This window comes from Poeciliopsis prolifica, unplaced genomic scaffold (assembly GCF_027474105.1).
Source record: "Poeciliopsis prolifica strain line A6 unplaced genomic scaffold, Auburn_PproV2 SCAFFOLD202, whole genome shotgun sequence".
NCBI classification, from domain to species: domain Eukaryota; kingdom Metazoa; phylum Chordata; class Actinopteri; order Cyprinodontiformes; family Poeciliidae; genus Poeciliopsis; species Poeciliopsis prolifica.
This window is the reverse complement of record NW_026562577.1, coordinates 134468-154535: the sequence shown is the minus strand read 5'-3', so window position 1 is coordinate 154535 and position 20068 is coordinate 134468. Positions and strand designations below refer to the sequence as shown.

The window sequence follows — 20068 nt, the reverse complement described above, 5'->3', positions numbered from 1 at the left end:
TGTTAGCCTAGCTAGCCCACTGTTAGCCTAGCTAGCGGTTGTCTCCGCCTCTCCTTCCGTCTTTGCCGTTTTCCAGCTCTTCCTCATCTTCATCCCCAGTAGCTAGATGAAATCACGCCTCATTCTCATCTAGAAAAGAAAGTTTTCCAGTTCAGGTCTGACTGGAAGGCGGTTTGAGTCCAGTAGGAATCAGACGGAACGCCTATGGCAAGCCGTTTTAACATAAATTCGGTTTTGCCGCCCTTACATTCCAGATATCGCTACTTGTTTTATGACGAGACGTTTTAGCAATTTAAGATCTCTCTAATTATATTCTGATTAGTCAAAATGACGTCAGATTTACCATTGAGTTGTCTGGAGACTTCAGTTCAACATGTCTACAGTGAATTACTGACCATCTGAAATACACAATGAAATTCTGACTAGTCAAAAAGTAAATTCAAGATATCTCGATTGTAGTTTTGATGAGTCATAATTCTAATCAAAGATATCTCTAATTAGTCCATAATTCAAAATATCTTAAATGTATTTTGAATAGGAGAAATGCAGTTTTGACTTGTGGAAATTAAATCATAGATATATATCTTAAAAGCAAATAATGACTGGACAAAACTAAATGAGAGATATCTTGAATTATTCAACTTTTCTATTTAAGATATCTTGAATTAGCATTCTGTCCAGTCAAAGCGTCACTGATTTACGTGGCAATTTGAAGGTTAAATAAAACAATGAAAAATAGAAAAAAACAAAACAAGATGTTTGAAAATGCACAACTTTCATGTTGAAAATGGATTTTAGCTTTTCAAAGCTTTGTTTAGCTTTTGTTCAGAAATGAACAAACAGGATTTGTTTTTGCAGATATCGTTAGCAGTCTTATAGTTTATAAAGTTTTGCTGAGCTCTTTCTAAATTTGTGGCATTTATGGACAATTTTGTGCAGGAAACATAAAGTTCTGCATTTAAATGTTGGAGACATCTTGAGAGGAATTTTGACTTGTCAAAAAGTAACTGAAGATATCTTGAATTATCATTCCCACTAGTCAGAATGGAAATGCAGATATCTTAAATTACCATTACGGATCGTCAAAATGTAGTTTTGTCTAGTCAAAATGAATCTTTAGATATCTGGAATGTAATTACCGAAAGTCAGACGAAAGCGAATTTATGTTAAAATTCGCTTTTATAAATTTGAAAATATTTGTCTAAATTTTTCTTTTTCCAAATGGTCGCGGAACATCCAGAGTTTGGTTTAGCACTGAGCTAATAGAGCTGAGACAATACTGATTGTCTCCGCCAGGGGGCGCCAGTTTCAGCATGTGTGACCCTGCTGCGCTCTCCTCTCTGCCGCAGGAGGGCGCTTTAAGAAGGAGATCGCGGCCAGAGTGGCTGCTGCTCATCAGGGATGAAGGAGGCCCCCCAGAGGCGCAGGTGGGTACTGCAGCTCACACCGGGGTAATTACTGGATTTTAAACCATTCATTTTGATTATAAATCAGCTTTTAATACAGTTTCAACTTAAAATTACTGCCATTTCACATCTCGGTGTTTATATCTGCAATTTATTTGCAAAGAATATTTATTAAGAGACAGCTTTAAGGTAAGAAACAATAAATATAATATTGTGTCAAGGCATAATGAGGAATATGTGCTGTATCATTACAAACATACATATTTTATTTTTATATATCTGCTGCCTGTTTTGTGTTTAAACGTGTGTCTTTATTAGGAAGGACTTAACTATTGATTAATTAATTATTCTTACGATAAATTGGATAAAAACTGACATTCAGCAGATTTTATTTCAACTTTTTTAATAATAGGGAATACATTAAAAGTTGTAAACAAATATTTGCATTCTTTTTAAAATAAGAACATAAACATTTTAATCCATAAATTTAATAACAAATTTTATTTTTAAACTTTTCTGTTGAGCATTTTATAGATTAAGTGATTATAACTGATAACCAAATGTGCTAATGAATTTTTATTGATTATGTTCTATTAAAAACTCAGTGTTTCATGTTTTAAATGTCATTTTTGCTTCATTTCTGCTCTGACTGAGTTGTTTTTTCAGCTGCAGTTAATGATTATTGACTATTAACGTGGTTGGTTTCCATCATCTGTACCGATAGATTATTGATTATTGGTTTCTTACATTAAGTTTTTCAGTTGAAATCAGCCTGGTGTGTCTGTGTGTGTGTGTGTGTGTGTGTGTGTGTGTGGTGTGTGTGTGTGTGTCTGTGTGTGTGTGTGTCTCTGTGTGTGTGTGTTGTGTGTGTGTCTGTGTGTGTGTGTGTGTGTGTCTGTGTGTGTGTGTGTGTGTGTCTGTGTTTGTCTGTGTGTGTGTCTCTGTGTGTGTGTGTGTGTGTGTGTGTGTGTCTGTGTGTGTGTGTCTCTGTGTGTGTGTGTGTGTGTGTGTGTCTGTGTGTGTGTCTCTCTGTGTGTGTCTCTGTGTGTGTGTGTGTCTGTGTGTGTGTGTCTGTGTGTGTGTGTGTGTGTGTGTGTGTGTGTGTCTGTGTGTGTGTGTGTGTGTGTCTGTGTGTGTGTGTGTCTCTGTGTGTGTGTGTGTGTGTGTCTGTGTGTGTGTGTGTGTGTCTGTGTGTGTGTGTGTGTGTCTGTGTTTGTCTGTGTGTGTGTCTCTGTGTGTGTGTGTGTGTGTGTGTGTCTGTGTGTGTGTGTGTCTCTGTGTGTGTGTGTGTGTGTGTGTGTGTGTCTGTGTGTGTGTCTCTCTGTGTGTGTCTCTGTGTGTGTGTGTGTCTGTGTGTGTGTGTGTCTGTGTGTGTGTCTGTGTGTGTGTGTGTGTGTGTCTCTCTGTGTGTGTGTGTGTGTGTGTGTGTGTGTGTCTGTGTGTGTGTGTCTGTGTGTGTGTGTGTGTGTCTGTGTGTGTGTGTGTGTGTGTCTGTGTTTGTCTGTGTGTGTCTCTGTGTGTGTGTGTGTGTGTGTGTGTGTCTGTGTGTGTGTGTCTCTGTGTGTGTGTGTGTGTGTGTGTGTCTGTGTGTGTGTCTCTCTGTGTGTGTCTCTGTGTGTGTGTGTCTGTGTGTGTGTGTGTCTGGTGTGTGTGTCTGTGTGTGTGTGTGTGTGTGTCTCTCTGTGTGTGTGTGTGTGTCTGTGTGTGTGTGTGTCTGTGTGTGTGTGTGTGTGTGTGTGTGTGTCTGTGTGTGTGTGTGTCTGTGTGTGTGTGTGTGTGTGTGTGTGTGTGTGTGTGTGTGTGTGTGCAGTTCGCTCTGTGGGTAGACGCCGTGGTGTTCGTCTTCAGCCTGGAGGAGATCAGCTTCCAGACGGTTTATCACTACTACAGCCGCCTGGCGTCCTACAGGAACACCGCTGACCTGCCGCTGGTGCTGGTGGGAACCCAAGGTGCTCTCTCTCACACACACACACACACACACACACACACACACACACACACACAGAAAACTTTACGAGTCACATGCGCTTCATGTCTGAGCCTCTGCTGCCATCTGGTGGTGGTCGGTGGTATTACATCTGAGTTTCTCTCATTTCTCTCACCACATTATGATGCAGCCACTGCCGTGCTTCACTCTCAGTGGTTCTGTTTGGAGGTTAAAGTTCACCTGCTTCAGATCATGCTGCCAGTCGGTTCTGATCCAATTAGAAACAAAACTGCCTTTCATCTCTGTTAGCTCTTCTTCCTGATTACTGAGTTATTTTAATTGATTTTATTTAATCATTCAATCATTTATTGATTTGTATTTATTTCTTATTAATTTCATTTATGTAATGATTTATTTACTATTAAGTAATTAAGTTTTTTTTTATCATTACCATAGTCGTTTAATAATTAATTTCTTTAAGAAAGACAAATGGCTTTCATCTGTTGTCAATCAGCTGATTTTTTTTTGAGATTTTCTTTTTGGTTTTTATTTATTTTATCATTCCTTCATTTCATTTATTAATTAAAATTATCTACTTTTATCCATTTAATTTCATAATTCATTCATTTTTTTATTTCATTATTTAATCATTTTTTTATTTTATTTTAAATTTGAGTCATTTTTTACTTAAGTTTTTATTCTACTTAGTCATTTATTCATTTAATGTATTTATTTTCTTTGAACTAATAACTTTCATTAAACAATAATTTATTAATTTATTTATTTGATTATAAATGTATGTAGTCATTCATTTATTTGTGCTTATTTATTTAAATTGTAGTCATTTTATTGTATTTATTAATTAGATTTTTTATGCAATTTTATTTAATCATTTATTTTGTTAATTCTGTTTTTAACCCTTTATTTTTATTAATTCTATTTAAACCTTTATTTTTTATTCATTCTATTTAATCCCTTATTTTTATTAATTCTATTTAAAACTTTATTTTTATTCATTATATTTAATCCCTTATTTTTATTAATTCTATTTAGTCCTTTATTTTTATTCATTATATTTAATCCTTTATTTGTATTAATTCTATTTAATCCTTTATTTTTATTAATTCTATTTAAACCTTTATTTTTATTAATTCTATTTAATCCCTTATTTTTATTAATTCTATTTAATCCTTTATTTTTATTCATTCTATTTAATCCCTTATTTTTATTAATTCTATTTAGTTTATTTTTATTAATTCTATTTAATCCTTTATTTTTATTAATTCTATTTAATCCTTTATTTTTATTAATTCTATTTAATCCTTTATTTTTATTAATTCTATTTAATCCTTTATTTTTATTAATTCTATTTAATCCTTTATTTTTATTAATTCTATTTAATCCTTTATTTTTATGGATTGTTATCGTTGTGTCGGTGTGGAAGCCCTTCCACCAGCAGAGGGCGCCAGCGCCCCTCCCTGACCTTCTCTTCCGGTCGTTTCCCTCCAGACGCCATTAGCTCGTCCAACCCGCGGGTGATCGATGACAGCCGCGCCAGGAAGCTTTCAACGAGCTGAAGCGCTGCACCTACTATGAGACGTGCGCCACCTACGGGCTGAACGTGGAGCGCGTCTTCCAGGACGGTAAGCCGCTCCTGCGGGAAGGTGACTTTCCTCCATCGGCTCTTAATCGCTCCGCAATTAGGAGCGAAATGGCGCCGCTCGGCTATTCAGCTCCGACCGGCCGCAATTAACTTTTATAATGAGGAGGGGGGGATGAAGGGCCGGACATTACGGCTGAAGTGACCGCAGCCATCAGAGTCCTCACTGACCCGGCCGCCTGGCTCCGGTTCGGATCCGGTTTCACTTCACCCCAATAGTAGAACACACCACATTCATCCCAGCAACTTTAAATGTCAAATTTACTACTTTAAATGAGTCCATGAAGGCAACATTAACCGGCTGGTCCAGGTGAGCAGCGCTGCTGTTGCTGCGCTGGTCCAGCAGGGGGCAGCCTTTCCTCTCTGAGCGGCGCTGCAGAGCCTCAGGAGGAAAGACTGCAGACTAAACGCTGCCTGATTATCCTCTTAATTATTCCACTGAGTGTGTGTGTGAGAGAGAGTTTTTGAGTGTGTGTGTGTGTGTGTGTGTGTGTGTGAGAGAGAGAGAGTTTTTGTGTGTGAGAGAGAGAGAGTTTTTGAGTGTGTGTGAGAGAGAGAGAGTTTATGTGTGTGTGTGTGTGTTTGCCTCCTTGTATTTGTCTCATCATTATCTCAGATTAATCAGTTTTCTAATCATCCAGCAGAACCAAGAGTTTAATGTTTCTGTGGACAGCAGCAGCCTGCAGGGCTGTGTGTGTGTGTGTGTGTGTGTGTGTGTGTGTGTGTGTGTGTGTGTGTGTGTGTGTCACCACAGCAATCTGCCTCTGTTTCCACACGTTCAGTGAATTTTCTGCATCTTTGCTGCTTTTTCTAGGTTTTTGCAGCTATAATTTCTCGTGGATTCAAATGTTTAATCTAACTAATCAAACTTTATATCAATTAAATAATCAACATTTTAATTAAAAACATTTTGGATGCTGAACTATTGGACAAACAGAAGTCTGAGCTCAAATGTATTTTTATGTTCCAAAACCATCAGATTGACCAAAGTCATTTTATATCCAATCAGCTTCAGGAACATTTGAAAAAAATGTAATTGTGTTAAAATTTATGTAAATAATGAATCAAAATGAAGGCGTTGACGTCCCACCTCCAATAATTTAATGCAACTCATTACGTAGAAAACTGTTGCAAAAATGAAAGCTGGACATAATTAATGTCTCCCGACAGGAATTAGGTTAGCGAAGCTGCTAATGATACAAACAAGATGGCTGATTGCAAAGATAGCAGGAACGATTTGATGTTGTAGTTCTGGGGATTCCTGAAGCTGAAAACTGGAGCATTTTTATTATGTGTTGGGTTCAGCTGCATCATGCAGATGTGGAAGAATCTTCATCAGCGCAGACTGAGGGTTTGATGAAATTATTGCTAGAGAGAAAGGTGATTATAGAGATTTATTACTATTCTAGATTCATTCCCAAGCATCAAAACACAAAGCTCCATGATGGAGGTAGCCAGCAAACAAGCAAGCTATGAGGCTAATACGTTAGCAGCATGGAGGCCGGCGGGTTCTTGGACATGAATCCATCTGTAAAGAGACATTTAGCGTGAGGAACGCTCTGTGGCGCTCTGTCTTGACGTGTTCAGAGTCTGTCCTGTCCGTCCTGTCCGTGTCTGTCCATCTGTTTCTGCGCGTCCTGCAGTCAGACGTGGATCCAGGTCATTTCCCTGCTGCTTCGGTGATAAAGCGACGAGTCGGATTGATGGTGTTTCTGTTTGAGTGGTGAGGGCTGCAGGACGCTGCGGTTCTGGTTCTGATTGGTTTCCATTGATATTAATGATTAATGGAGGATTCATGCAGAGACGGATCCGTCCTGAACCGCCTGATTTAAACTGCATTTAGTAAATGTGAGTCGATGGAGAATCAAATCACAATTTATGAGCGCGTATCGATGCTGTTTTCATATTTCTGTGACCTTCGGCGATCGATCAGGGGGCGGGGCTTCAGAAAACTGCTGATTCTGTTACCTGGCAGGAAACGCCTTCACACCGCCAGGTCCACATCCTGGTTGCCACTGAGACCTTCATGAGACCTGAATTATGTAACTGAGAGGCTGTTTGACATAAAGACTGAATCTGACCAGAGTTCTGGTGGAGCCGATGGCCTAGTCCAAACCCTGAAATAAAGTCTGTAACCCGTCCTGTTAGCGCCTGTCCTCAGTCTGTCTGTCTGTCCTCAGTGTCTGTCTGTCTGTCCTCAGTCTGTCTGTCCTCAGTCTGTCTGTCTTCAGTCTGTCTGTCCTCAGTCTGTCTGTCCTCAGTGTCTGTCTGTCTGTCCTCAGTCTGTCTGTCCTCAGTCTGTCTGTCTGTCCTCAGTGTCTGTCTGTCTTCAGTCTGTCTGTCCTCAGTGTCTGTCTGTCCTCAGTCTGTCTTCAGTCTGTCTGTCCTCAGTGTCTGTCTGTCTTCAGTCTGTCTGTCCTCAGTGTCTGTCTGTCCTCAGTGTCTGTCTGTCCTCAGTCTGTCTGTCTGTCCTCAGTGTCTGTCTGTCTTCAGTCTGTCTGTCCTCAGTGTCTGTCTGTCTTCAGTCTGTCCTCAGTGTCTGTCTGTCCTCTATGTCTGTGTGCGTCTGATTTCCTGTCCTGTGAAGTGAAGCTGGTCGGTGGGGGGAGGAGCGGAGCGTGACCTCCGTGTGAGGGACTCGGGGGGTGACAACGACGTGCTTTCTCGTCCATCAGCGCACTAATTTAATTAGCTTAATTACACCGACATGAACCCCTTCTCTCTCTCTCTCTCTCAATCTCACACACACTTACAGGCTGTGTGTGAGACTCTTCTTTATAATCCGTGTCGGAGTGCAGACTCTGGACGCTTCGTTAGCGCTCATTAATGAGCTATAATGACCACACATGCATAAATACAGGCCAGAAATCACCAGGAGATCGAATCCAGTGTGTCAATACACACACACACACACACACACACACACACACACACACACACACACACACACACACACACAACGGACAACACATGTATATTAGTCATATGGACATAGAGACCAGGGTGGATATGAGTCAGCTAGCTAGCAAGGCAGTGAGAAGGCAAGGTGGAGGGCTAATAAAGTGGAGGGCTAATAAGGTGGAGGGCTAATAAGATGGAGGGCTAATAAAGTGGAGGGCTAATAAGGTGGAGGGCTAATAAGGTGGAGGGCTAATAAGGTGGAGGGCTAATAAAGTGGAGGGCTAATAAGGTGGAGGGCTAATAAGGTGGAGGGCTAATAAAGTGGAGGCTAATAAGGGGAGGGCTAATAAGAGGAGGGCTAATAAAGTGGAGGGCTAATAAGGTGGAGGGCTAATAAAGTGGAGGGCTAATAAGGTGGAGGGCTAATAAGGTGGAGGGCTAATAAGGTGGAGGGCTAAAAGTGGAGGGCTAATAAGGTGGAGGGCTAATAAGGTGGAGGGCTAATAAAGTGGAGGGCTAATAAAGTGAAGGCTAATAAGGTGGAGGGCTAATAAGGTGGAGGGCTAATAAGGTGGAGGGCTAATAAAGTGGAGGGCTAATAAGGTGGAGGGCTAATAAGGTGGAGGGCTAATAAGGTGGAGGGCTAATAAAGTGGAGGGCTAATAAGGTGGAGGGCTAATAAAGTGGAGGGCTAATAAGGTGGAGGGCTAACCATCTAGTAAGCAAACAGACAAGGTAACAAGCTAGTTAGCAAGCTAGTAAGATAGTAAGTTTGCATATCAAGCTGATAAACAAGGTAGCTAGCAAATAAAATAGCAAGCAAGCTAGCAAGTAAGGTAGCGAGTAAGATAGCAAACGTGCAACATATCAAGCTAGTAAACAAACAAGCTAGCTAGCGCATGGCATGAACATGAAACAATAAGAGACCCTGAATTAGAACCAACGTAGTTTAATGTTTTTATTGCATCTTTTTTAATGAATCTGTTTCTTTTCCAAATCTGGATCCATTTTTAAAAGCTGTCAGCCATTTTCCTCCCACCCAGATGTTTGGGACCCGAGCAGCTCATCCTGGTCACTTTGGTTCCTGAACTGTGAAATAAATCAGACCTTCTGAAGCAGCTGTGCAGTGAGAAGAGTGAGACGCCACAGTGTCCACCTCACCCTCCGCCTCACCCATCTGCCCCGCTCTGCCCCCATCTGCCCCGCTCTGCCCCCTCTGCCTCACCCTCTGCCCCGCCATAAATCTGATCAGAGAGACGTGTCCATTAGCAGGAATGGCAGCTTCTCACTGCAGAGCTGAGATTGATGGATAGAGTTAAATTGTATTAAGCATGTAGTTTAAATATTTAGCACAACCTTATCATAACTGTTAAGGCCCCTCAGAGTAAAATACAGCCTGCCAGCAGCGGCGGCCGAGCATCAGCGGCGGCGGCGTCTGATCCGCCGCCGCGCTCGCCCTGATCGCTCGCCCTGATCGCTCGCCTCCTTTCATGGCCTGTTTTTGTTCTGAACAGCCTCTCTGCGCCGCAGCGGCCGCTTTAAAGACCGCCGAGGTCGCTCTCTCTTCTCGCTGCCCTTGGCTCGGCCCAAGTCACCTGGAGGTAAATGTTTACGAGCGGCTCCTCGTTAACGAAGCCCAGGGCTTTAACGAGCCCAATTAAAACAATGGCTTCATCTGGGGACGGCGGAGCCGGCCAGAGTTTATTGGAACGGAGATAATGGAGTCTCTAAAGTCTGAACTCTGCTGCCTCAGAATCACAGCCAGGGTTCAACCGCAGAAAATTAACGCTGTTAGGGCCCGAAACGCCCGAACCGCCCGAGAGACGCCACCATCATGTCAGGACTCTGCCGTGTTTCAGCCCCGCTGCAGCTGACCCAGAATGCTGCAGCTGGAGTTCTGACTGAACGGAGGAAGACGGGGCAGAGGGTGACTCTGAGACCCAGCTGTTCAGACACTCAGTGCTGATGGTGGTTTACAGATCCCGGTTGAAGACGGCTTGCTCTGCCTGCTGTTAGCCTGAGCCCGGTGTTTCTGCCTGGTTGATTGGATCCAGACTCCTCCTGGACTTTAACCTTGTCTTTGTGTTGTCTTTGTGTTGCCGTCGCCCTCCAGTTGCGCAGAAGGTCGTCGCCGTCAGGAAGAAGCAGCAGCTCTCCATCGGACCCTGCAAGTCGCTCCCCAACTCTCCGAGTCACACGTCCGTCTGCGCCGCTCAGGTGTCCGCCGTCCACGTCAGCCAGGTCCGCCGCCGCCCGGCTTCCTTCCTGTGTCTTTATCCAGTTTTCACACGGTGAGCGTTGACCCGGCCTCTCGTTGCTCCGGTTCTGGTTGCAGACCAGTAACGGCGGCGGCAGTCTGAGCGACTACTCTTCGTCGGTTCCGTCCACGCCGAGCACCAGCCAGAAGGAGCTGCGCATCGACGCGCCGCAGGCCGCCAACACGCCCACGCCCGTCAGGAAGCAGTCCAAACGCCGCTCCAACCTCTTCACCGTGAGTCTCCCATCTCAGCTTCGGGTCAGACAGAACCACAGGAACAGGCCGGGTTCTGTCACTGGTTCTCCATAAAGCAGTTGACAGTGGCTGTACGGCCGCTAATCTGCTAATAGAACAGCTACGTTTTTTTAGCGATAACTGTGGAAATATTTAGCTTCATCTATGTACAAAATCCTGAATAATTATAGCATTAGCTACAGCTAATGTTTATAATTTATGCTTAGCATTAGCTGTAGCTAATGCTTATATGTTATGCTAAGCATTAGCTACAGGTAATGTTCATAAGTTATGCTAAGCATTAGCTATAGCTAATGTTTATAAGTTATGCTAAGCATTAGCTATAGCTAATGTTTATAAGTTATGCTAAGTATTAGCTATAGCTAATGTTTATAAGTTATGCTAAGCATTAGCTATAGCTAATGTTTATAAGTTATGCTTAGCATTAGCTATAGCTAATGTTTATAAGTTATGCTTAGCATTAGCTACAGCTAATGTTTATAAGTTATGCTAAGCATTAGCTATAGCTAATGTTTATAAGTTATGCTTAGCATTAGCTATAGCTAATGTTTATAAGTTATGCTTAGCATTAGCTATAGCTAATGTTTATAAGTTATGCTTAGCATTAGCTACAGCTAATGTTTATAAGTTATGCTAAGCATTAGCTATAGCTAATGTTTATAAGTTATGCTAAGCATTAGCTATAGCTAATGTTTATAAGTTATGCTAAGCATCAGCTATAGCTAATGTTTATAAGTTATGCTAAGCATTAGCTATAGCTAATGTTTATAAGTTATGCTTAGCATTAGCTATAGCTAATGTTTATAAGTTATGCTTAGCATTAGCTACAGCTAATGTTTATAAGTTATGCTAAGCATTAGCTATAGCTAATGTTTATAAGTTATGCTAAGCATTAGCTATAGCTAATGTTTATAAGTTATGCTTAGCATTAGCTATAGCTAATGTTTATAAGTTATGCTTAGCATTAGCTACAGCTAATGTTTATAAGTTATGCTAAGCATTAGCTATAGCTAATGTTTATAAGTTATGCTTAGCATTAGCTATAGCTAATGTTTATAAGTTATGCTTAGCATTAGCTATAGCTAATGTTTATAAGTTATGCTTAGCATTAGCTAGCTGTTTATAAGTTATGCTAAGCATTAGCTATAGCTAATGTTTATAAGTTATGCTAAGCATTAGCTATAGCTAATGTTTATAAGTTATGCTTAGCATTAGCTATAGCTAATGTTTATAAGTTATGCTTAGCATTAGCTACAGCTAATGTTTATAAGTTATGCTAACCATTAGCTATAGCTAATGTTTATAAGTTATGCTTAGCATTAGCTATAGCTAATGTTTATAAGTTATGCTTAGCATTAGCTATAGCTAATGTTTATAAGTTATGCTTAGCATTAGCTACAGCTAATGTTTATAAGTTATGCTAAGCATTAGCTATAGCTAATGTTTATAAGTTATGCTAAGCATTAGCTATAGCTAATGTTTATAAGTTATGCTAAGCATTAGCTATAGCTAATGTTTATAAGTTATGCTTAGCATTAGCTATAGCTAATGTTTATAAGTTATGCTTAGCATTAGCTACAGCTAATGTTTATAAGTTATGCTAAGCATTAGCTATAGCTAATGTTTAGAAGTTATGATAAGCATTAGCTACAGCTAATGTTTATAAGTTATGCTTAGCATTAGCTATAGCTAATGTTTATAAGTTATGCTTAGCATTAGCTATAGCTAATGTTTATAAGTTATGCTTAGCATTAGCTACAGCTAATGTTTATAAGTTATGCTAAGCATTAGCTATAGCTAATGTTTATAAGTTATGCTAAGCATTAGCTATAGCTAATGTTTATAAGTTATGCTAAGCATTAGCTATAGCTAATGTTTATAAGTTATGCTTAGCATTAGCTATAGCTAATGTTTATAAGTTATGCTTAGCATTAGCTACAGCTAATGTTTATAAGTTATGCTAAGCATTAGCTATAGCTAATGTTTAGAAGTTATGATAAGCATTAGCTACAGCTAATGTTTATAAGTTATGCTTAGCATTAGCTATCGCTGGTTAGTCCCTTCAGGAAGAGTGATTATAATGTGTCTGGTTGTTGTGATCTTATCGCTAGTGTTTTAGCGTTAGCACAGCTAACGTTGCAGTTAGCGGTGACCGATGGTAACCAGTCGCTTGAGCTAATTTCAACCTTTCATTTGAAGGCTGATGCCCGGTGGAGCCGCTCTTACTGGGTTCTACAGGTCCATATTGTGTTTCAACGTGTTAATGAATCTGTAGATGAAGGAGGTTCTGCTGCAGTCGGACCCGGTCTGATGATGATGATGATGGTGGTGATAATGGTGTCTTGTGGCTCCACAGTCGAGGAAGGCCAGCGATCCGGACAAAGAGAAGAAAGGTCTGGAGAATCGGGCCGACAGCATCGGCAGCGGGCGCGCCATCCCCATCAAACAGGTGAAGCGCTTTGATTGGTCCGCCTTCATCACAATCACACACTTGACATGAATTAGAGCGCCGGCTCTCCTGGGTCCGGGTCCGGATCATTAGGAGGAGCCGCCGCCCCTCTGCGCCGTCTGAAGGAAGAAAAGAGCGTCTGCGCCACCGGCGGCGAGCTGGACCGGCGAATCAGGCAATTACGGCTCTGCGGCGGCGGCGGCCTCTCGAGTCCGCGCCGCGGCCTCGTTTGTAATCTGAGCGGGGGGTCACGTTCTGAAGAGGAGACGAGGTAATAACCGGCGAAAAGCTCCTTCAGCGCCCGGCGGCTTCAAACGAGCCCTCCTCCTCCTCCTCCTCTTCTTCTGTGGTGCTGCTGCTGGCGTGGAGAGCCTGAGAGACTCATTATGGAGTTAATCATTTCACATGAAACACGTCAGCTTTCATTTCCAACAACAGCACAGCGTCTTGTTTTCACTCCCTGCAACCTGATTTATTCGCTTTGCTTCTGCGGAGCAACAACACGGCCAAAAACACGACGGCATCATGAGGAATATTCAGATTCCCACTTGAAACATGATGTTTAATAAGCACATTTATTTACAGACCAATTCTACGGAGCAACAACATGACCAAAACAACAGTAGATAATCTATTCTAAAATATGATTTTCTGTTTTATTTCCACTCTCTTTATGCTTCATATGTAAAGCAGTTTATTTCAGTAAGTTCTCTAGCTGTAAATTATGGTATAATAACAAACATCTTAATTGGAAATCCTTAATTGCAGCTGTAAATTATGCAGAAACCGTCATAAAATAAATCAAAACACTGATCTGGTGCCAAAACTTTCTGAACAACTGAAATGTATTTAATTTGAAGCTGCAGCGAAACATTGTCTCCATCCTGCTGACCCGCCATGTTCTGGACCAGAACCGTGTGTGTTCATTGGTTGATGATGCTGACAGACGCCGCTCCATAATGAGTGTTTAATTCACCGCTGCCAGAAATAAAAGGTGCAGAAATGAGTGCTGCACTGTTCTCCACTAGCAGCTCCTTCACACGGCTCCTCCGCTTCACCTCCACCTGACCTCCGGCCAACCTCTGGCTGACCTCCGGCTCACTTTGACCTCTGCCTCACCTCCAGCTGACCTCTGCCCCATCTCTGCCTGACCTTAACCTGTGGCTGACCTCTGGCTCACTTTGACCTCCGGCTGACCTCTGGCTCACTTTGACCTCCGCCTCACCTCCACCTGACCTTGACCTCCAGCTGACCTCTGGCTGATTTCTGCCCCACCTCTGCCTGACCTTAACCTGGGGCTGACCTCTGGCTCACTTTAACCTCTGACTGACCTCTGGCTCACCTCTGGCTGACCTCCGGCTGACCTCTGGCTCACTTTGACCTCTGACTGACCTCTGGCTCACCTTGGCTCACCTCTGGCTGACCTCCGGCTGACCTCTGGCTGACCTCTGGCTGACCTGGCTCACTTTGACCTCTGGCTGACCTCTGGCTCACCTCCGGCTGACCTCTGGCTGACCTCCGGCTCACTTTGACCTCTGGCTGACCTCTGGCTGACCTCCGGCTCACTTTGACCTCTGGCTGACCTCTGGCTCACCTCTGGCTGACCTCTGGCTCACCTCCGGCTGACTTCCGGCTGACCTCTGGCTGACCTTGAGCTGTAGGATCATCACTCTGACTTTAGGACCTGCTGCTCTCCACATGGGATGTTTCTTCTTTAAATCAAAGTGTTTCTGTGTGCAGCTCTAACCGACCAACCCAGTTATTTCACATAAATCTGGACAGAAATCATTTCAGGTCCTTTGAAAAAAGTGTTAATCACATCATTTATTGATCATCTTTGTTTTCCAAGCAGGAAAACCAGATCATGAGGTGGAGGATCAACAAACTGAACAATAATTTAAATTAATTTTCTCACCGACTTCAACTCTCGCTCTGTGGTTGCCTAGCAACAGCAGTTTCCAGCTCCCCCAAACGTTGGTTGCCTAGCGACGACCTGTTGATTAGCAGCTTGTAGAGCAAATATTGATGATCAATAATTCAGACGGCTCAGGTCGGTCCAGTGACACTGGTTCAACTGGACTGGTTAACTGGTCCTGACTGGTTTCATGTCAGCTCTCCTGACGGACCGCCGGACGCCGCCGCCGCCTCGTTAGCGCCGCCGCCTCGTTAGCGCCGCTCGCCAGCGACTGGAGGTGTCGCCGCCTGGCTTCGCCTTCGGTTGCGGCGGGAACGCCTCGTTAGGAGAGCGGCGCTCATTAAAAGCTCACACACTCTGGGCTGAGAGCGGCGCTCTGATCCTCCACTCTCACTCAATTAGAGCCGCAAATGAACAAAACACACCCGGCGCCGGCCGCCTGCACCACCAGCACCGCCTGCACCACCAGCACCACCCTGCACCACCTGCACCACCTGCACCACCTGCACACACTCCACCCATAAAACACCCAATTACAGCCCCACTCACTGGGCTTGGACTAGGACCCGGAGGCCTGCTGCGGCTCCACAGTCACCACTGATTCATGGGACTAAATTTCCCAGAATTCAACCTGTGAAGGAAAACTTGGACGTTCTGGATCCAGACCTGGACGCTTGAAGAGGCGTTCAGGCACAGCCAAAACGCAGGAAATGTCCGTTTTGATCTTTGGAGGCTCCCTGTAGCGCCGAGCCTCAGAGGAGCCGCCGGCTGCTCCGTCCTGCTCTCCATCCTGCTCTTCATCCTGCTCTTCATCCTCTTCTTCTTCTCCTCCTGTGCTGCGTTTGTTGACGGCGCGGTCCTCCGACATCTGCTCTGCGCCGCTAATTAAGCGATAATTACCGGAGAGAGGCTGACCAGGGAGCTTTGAACAGCAACAGTCTGACAAATTAATTTGCTGTAAAAACAGCAGCTGAGCCGCCGGGTTGTTGGTTCTACTCCCTCCCTGAGCCGGACCCTCCAGGCGCGTCCCAGAGGACCTCTAATCCCCGTCCCTGAACGCATCGCGCCTTCTGCCTCGTCGGGTCCAACTGCTGCGTCTTAGAGGCGTCAGACTCACTTCACGTCTCGGTTCATGTGTTCATCTGCTGGCTGCCTCTGGAAACAAACCAGATGTGTTAAATACGTTTCTAGTGTCTGGAAAATGAGCCTTTCACAAACTGCACAAGGTCAGAGGTCACAATCACAGCCGCCTCGGTCGTACAATGGCTGCTGGAAAACAGAAGTTTGGAGAAGTTCTGATGATCTAAGAATGAAAATGTGATGAGCAGGTTTTGTTTAGGACACAGACACTAACTGGTTGAACTGGTTGAACTGGTTGGAAGTAAAGCTGAATATTTGTTATTGATCAGCTTAACAATCTGACTTTCTAATCGATCAGTAGAAAATCAGCAAACATCTGGACACACCGGTAAAGTTTCTGATTGGTTCTGATGGTTCTAACTGGTTCTGATTGGTTCTGATGGTTCTGATTGGTTCTGATGGTTCTGATTGGTTTCTGATTGGTTCTGACTGGTTCTGATTGGTTCTGATGGTTCTGACTGGTTCTGATTGGTTCTGATGGTTCTGACTGGTTCTGACTGGTTCTGATGGTTCTGATGGTTCTGATTGGTTCTGATTGGTTCTGATGGTTCTGATTGGTTCTGACTGGTTCTGATTGGTTCTGATGGTTCTGACTGGTTCTGACTGGTTCTGATTGGTTCTGATGGTTCTGATTGGTTCTGATGGTTCTGACTGGTTCTGATTGGTTCTGATGGTTCTGACTGGTTCTGATTGGTTCTGATGGTTCTGATTGGTTCTGACTGGTTCTGACTGGTTCTGATGGTTCTGACTGGTTCTGATTGGTTCTGATGGTTCTGATTGGTTCTGACTGGTTCTGATTGGTTCTGATGGTTCTGACTGGTTCTGATTGGTTCTGATGGTTCTGACTGGTTCTGATTGGTTCTGATGGTTCTGATTGGTTCTGACTGGTTCTGACTGGTTCTGATGGTTCTGACTGGTTCTGATTGGTTCTGATGGTTCTGATTGGTTCTGACTGGTTCTGACTGGTTCTGATTGGTTCTGATGGTTCTGACTGGTTCTGATTGGTTCTGATGGTTCTGACTGGTTCTGACTGGTTCTGATGGTTCTGATTGGTTCTGATGGTTCTGATTGGTTCTGATGGTTCTGATTGGTTCTGATGGTTCTGATTGGTTCTGATGGTTCTGACTGGTTCTGATGGTTCTGACTGGTTCTGACTGGTTCTGATTGGTTCTGATTGGTTCTGATGGTTCTGATTGGTTCTGATGGTTCTGACTGGTTCTGATGGTTCTGATTGGTTCTGATGGTTCTGACTGGTTCTGATGGTTCTGACTGGTTCTGATTGGTTCTGATGGTTCTGACTGGTTCTGACTGGTTCTGATTGGTTCTGATGGTTCTGACTGGTTCTGATGGTTCTGACTGGTTCTGATTGGTTCTGATGGTTCTGACTGGTTCTGATGGTTCTGACTGGTTCTGACTGGTTCTGACTGGTTCTGATTGGTTCTGATGGTTCTGATTGGTTCTGATGGTTCTGACTGGTTCTGACTGGTTCTGATTGGTTCTGATGGTTCTGACTGGTTCTGATTGGTTCTGATGGTTCTGACTGGTTCTGATTGGTTCTGATGGTTCTGATTGTTCTGATGGTTCTGATGTTCTGACTGGTTCTGATGGTTCTGATTGGTTCTGATGGTTCTGATGGTTCTGATGGTTCTGACTCTGATTGGTTCTGATGGTTCTGATTGGTTCTGATGGTTCTGACTGGTTCTGATGGTTCTGATTGGTTCTGATTGGTTCTGATGGTTCTGATTGGTTCTGACTGGTTCTGACTGGTTCTGATTGGTTCTGATGGTTCTGACTGGTTCTGATTGTTTCTGATGGTTCTGATTGGTTCTGATGGTTCTGACTGGTTCTGATGGTTCTGATTGGTTCTGATTGGTTCTGATGGTTCTGATTGGTTCTGACTGGTTCTGACTGGTTCTGATGGTTCTGATTGGTTCTGACTGGTTCTGACTGGTTCTAACTGGTTCTGACTGGTTCTGACTGGTTCTGTCTGGTTTCTGATGGTTCTGATTGGTTCTGATTGGTTCTGACTGGTTCTGATGGTTCTTATTGGTTCTGATTGGTTCTGACTGGTTCTGATGGTTCTGATTGGTTCTGATGGTTCTGATTGGTTCTGACTGGTTCTGATTGGTTCTGATTGGTTCTGATGGTCTGACTGGTTCTGATGGTTCTGATTGGTTCTGATGGTTCTGATTGGTTCTGATGGTTCTGACTGGTCTGATTGGTTCTGATGGTTCTGATTGGTTCTGATGGTTCTGACTGGTTCTGATTGGTTCTGATGGTTCTGATTGGTTCTGATGGTTCTGATGGTTCTGACTGGTTCTGATTGGTTCTGACTGGTTCTGACTGGTTCTGATTGGTTCTGATGGTTCTGACTGGTTCTGATTGGTTCTGATGGTTCTGATGGTTCTAACTGGTTCTGACTGGTTCTGACTGGTTCTGACTGGTTCTGATTGGTTCTGATGGTTCTGACTGGTTCTAACTGGTTCTGATGGTTCTGACTGGTTCTGATTGGTTCTGATGGTTCTGACTGGTTCTGATTGGTTCTGATGGTTCTGATTGGTTCTGATGGTTCTGATGGTTCTGACTGGTTCTGACTGGTTCTGACTGGTTCTGATTGGTTCTGATGGTTCTGATTGGTTCTGACTGGTTCTAACTGGTTCTGATGGTTCTGACTGGTTCTGATTGGTTCTGATGGTTCTGACTGGTTCTGACTGGTTCTGACTGGTTCTGATTGGTTCTGATGGTTCTGATTGGTTCTGACTGGTTCTGATTGGTTCTGATGGTTCTGATTGGTTCTGATTGGTTCTGACTGGTTCTGACTGGTTCTGATGGTTCTGATGGTTCTGATTGGTTCTGATGGTTCTGACTGGTTCTGATTGGTTCTGATGGTTCTGATTGGTTCTGACTGGTTCTGATGGTTCTGACTGGTTCTGATTGGTTCTGATGGTTCTGATTGGTTCTGATTGGTTCTGACTGGTTCTGATTGGTTCTGACTGGTTCTGATGGTTCTGATTGGTTCTGATGGTTCTGACTGGTTCTGATGGGTCCCGGTCCGCAGCCTGGATGGACCGGGCCTCCCCGGCCCCCTCCACCCCGCCCCGCTCTCTTTAAATTGGGGGCTGATTTCGGGCGTTAGTTACCCTGTAATTCATTAGCGGCGCCACTGGCAGCGGCAGGCTGTAATTTCACGCTTGGCAATAAAAGATGTCTCATAATCTGCTTCATTTAGCAGCCAAAGAATTTAATGAAATTAACTGCAGCCCTAATTAAGACGGTGAATATTAAAGAGCTGCTATCAGGTTTAACGAGGCCCGCCGACCCGCCCTCCGCCGGATCCCAAGAATATCATTTCCCTGAGAAAGGCTGTCAGCGCTGGGAGCCATTTTGGCCCTGATGACATTTCTGTCATGCAGCAACCCGGCAAATGAGCTTCCAGGAGCGGGGGGGCCGTTCTGGTCCGAGGAATAATTAAAACCAGGAACTCAGGCGTCAATCAGCCAGCAGCGAGAGCCTCCTGCTCGTTACCAGGCCAACATGGCGGCCAGCCGCGGCCCGGCCGCCGCCGCCGCCGCCGCCGCCGCCGCTGTCCAGGAAGAGGAGCTGCTCCTTCCTCTAATGAAGGAAGGTTTGGAGAATTGAGTTTCTAATTAATGACCCAGAACTCTGATCAGATCTTCCTCTCTGCTGTTGTTTGATCCGCTCGCTCGGCGCCGCTCCCCTGGGCTCGCCTCATCAGCGCCGACCTTGGTGGAGACGGATGCTGCTCCGCGGCGCCTCCTGTTCGCGCAGGTGAAGCAGCAGCTTTCATCATCAGGAAGGAGAGCGAAAAACCTGATCTGCTCTGTGCGGCAGGTTGAGGAGGAACCAGTCAGAACCAGAACCAGTCAGAACCAGTCCAGTTTCCTCCCAGCATCTGGAGGAAGGACAGCTTACCTCTCAATACATGCAGGTCCAGGTGAGCGGGACACCTGGACACTCGGACTGATGGTAGGCCTGGTCTGATTGGTCCAACACGTAAAAACTGTCCAACCAATCAGAAGAGGTCTCTGTCCAATCATCGTCCTCCATGTCGGCGGTTGGCCTCGCCTTACAGCTTCCTGCCCTCTGATTGGTCGACTGATTGGCTCTGATTGGACGAGTTCTTGGTCTGAATCATGA

The 20068-nt window shown here is 44.1% G+C and overlaps 1 pseudogene; it reads left to right on the top strand.

Moving 5' to 3' along the window:
• LOC129356861 (arf-GAP with GTPase, ANK repeat and PH domain-containing protein 1-like) overlaps positions 1-20068 on the top strand; it is a 71880-nt pseudogene that overhangs the window by 12770 nt on the left and 39042 nt on the right.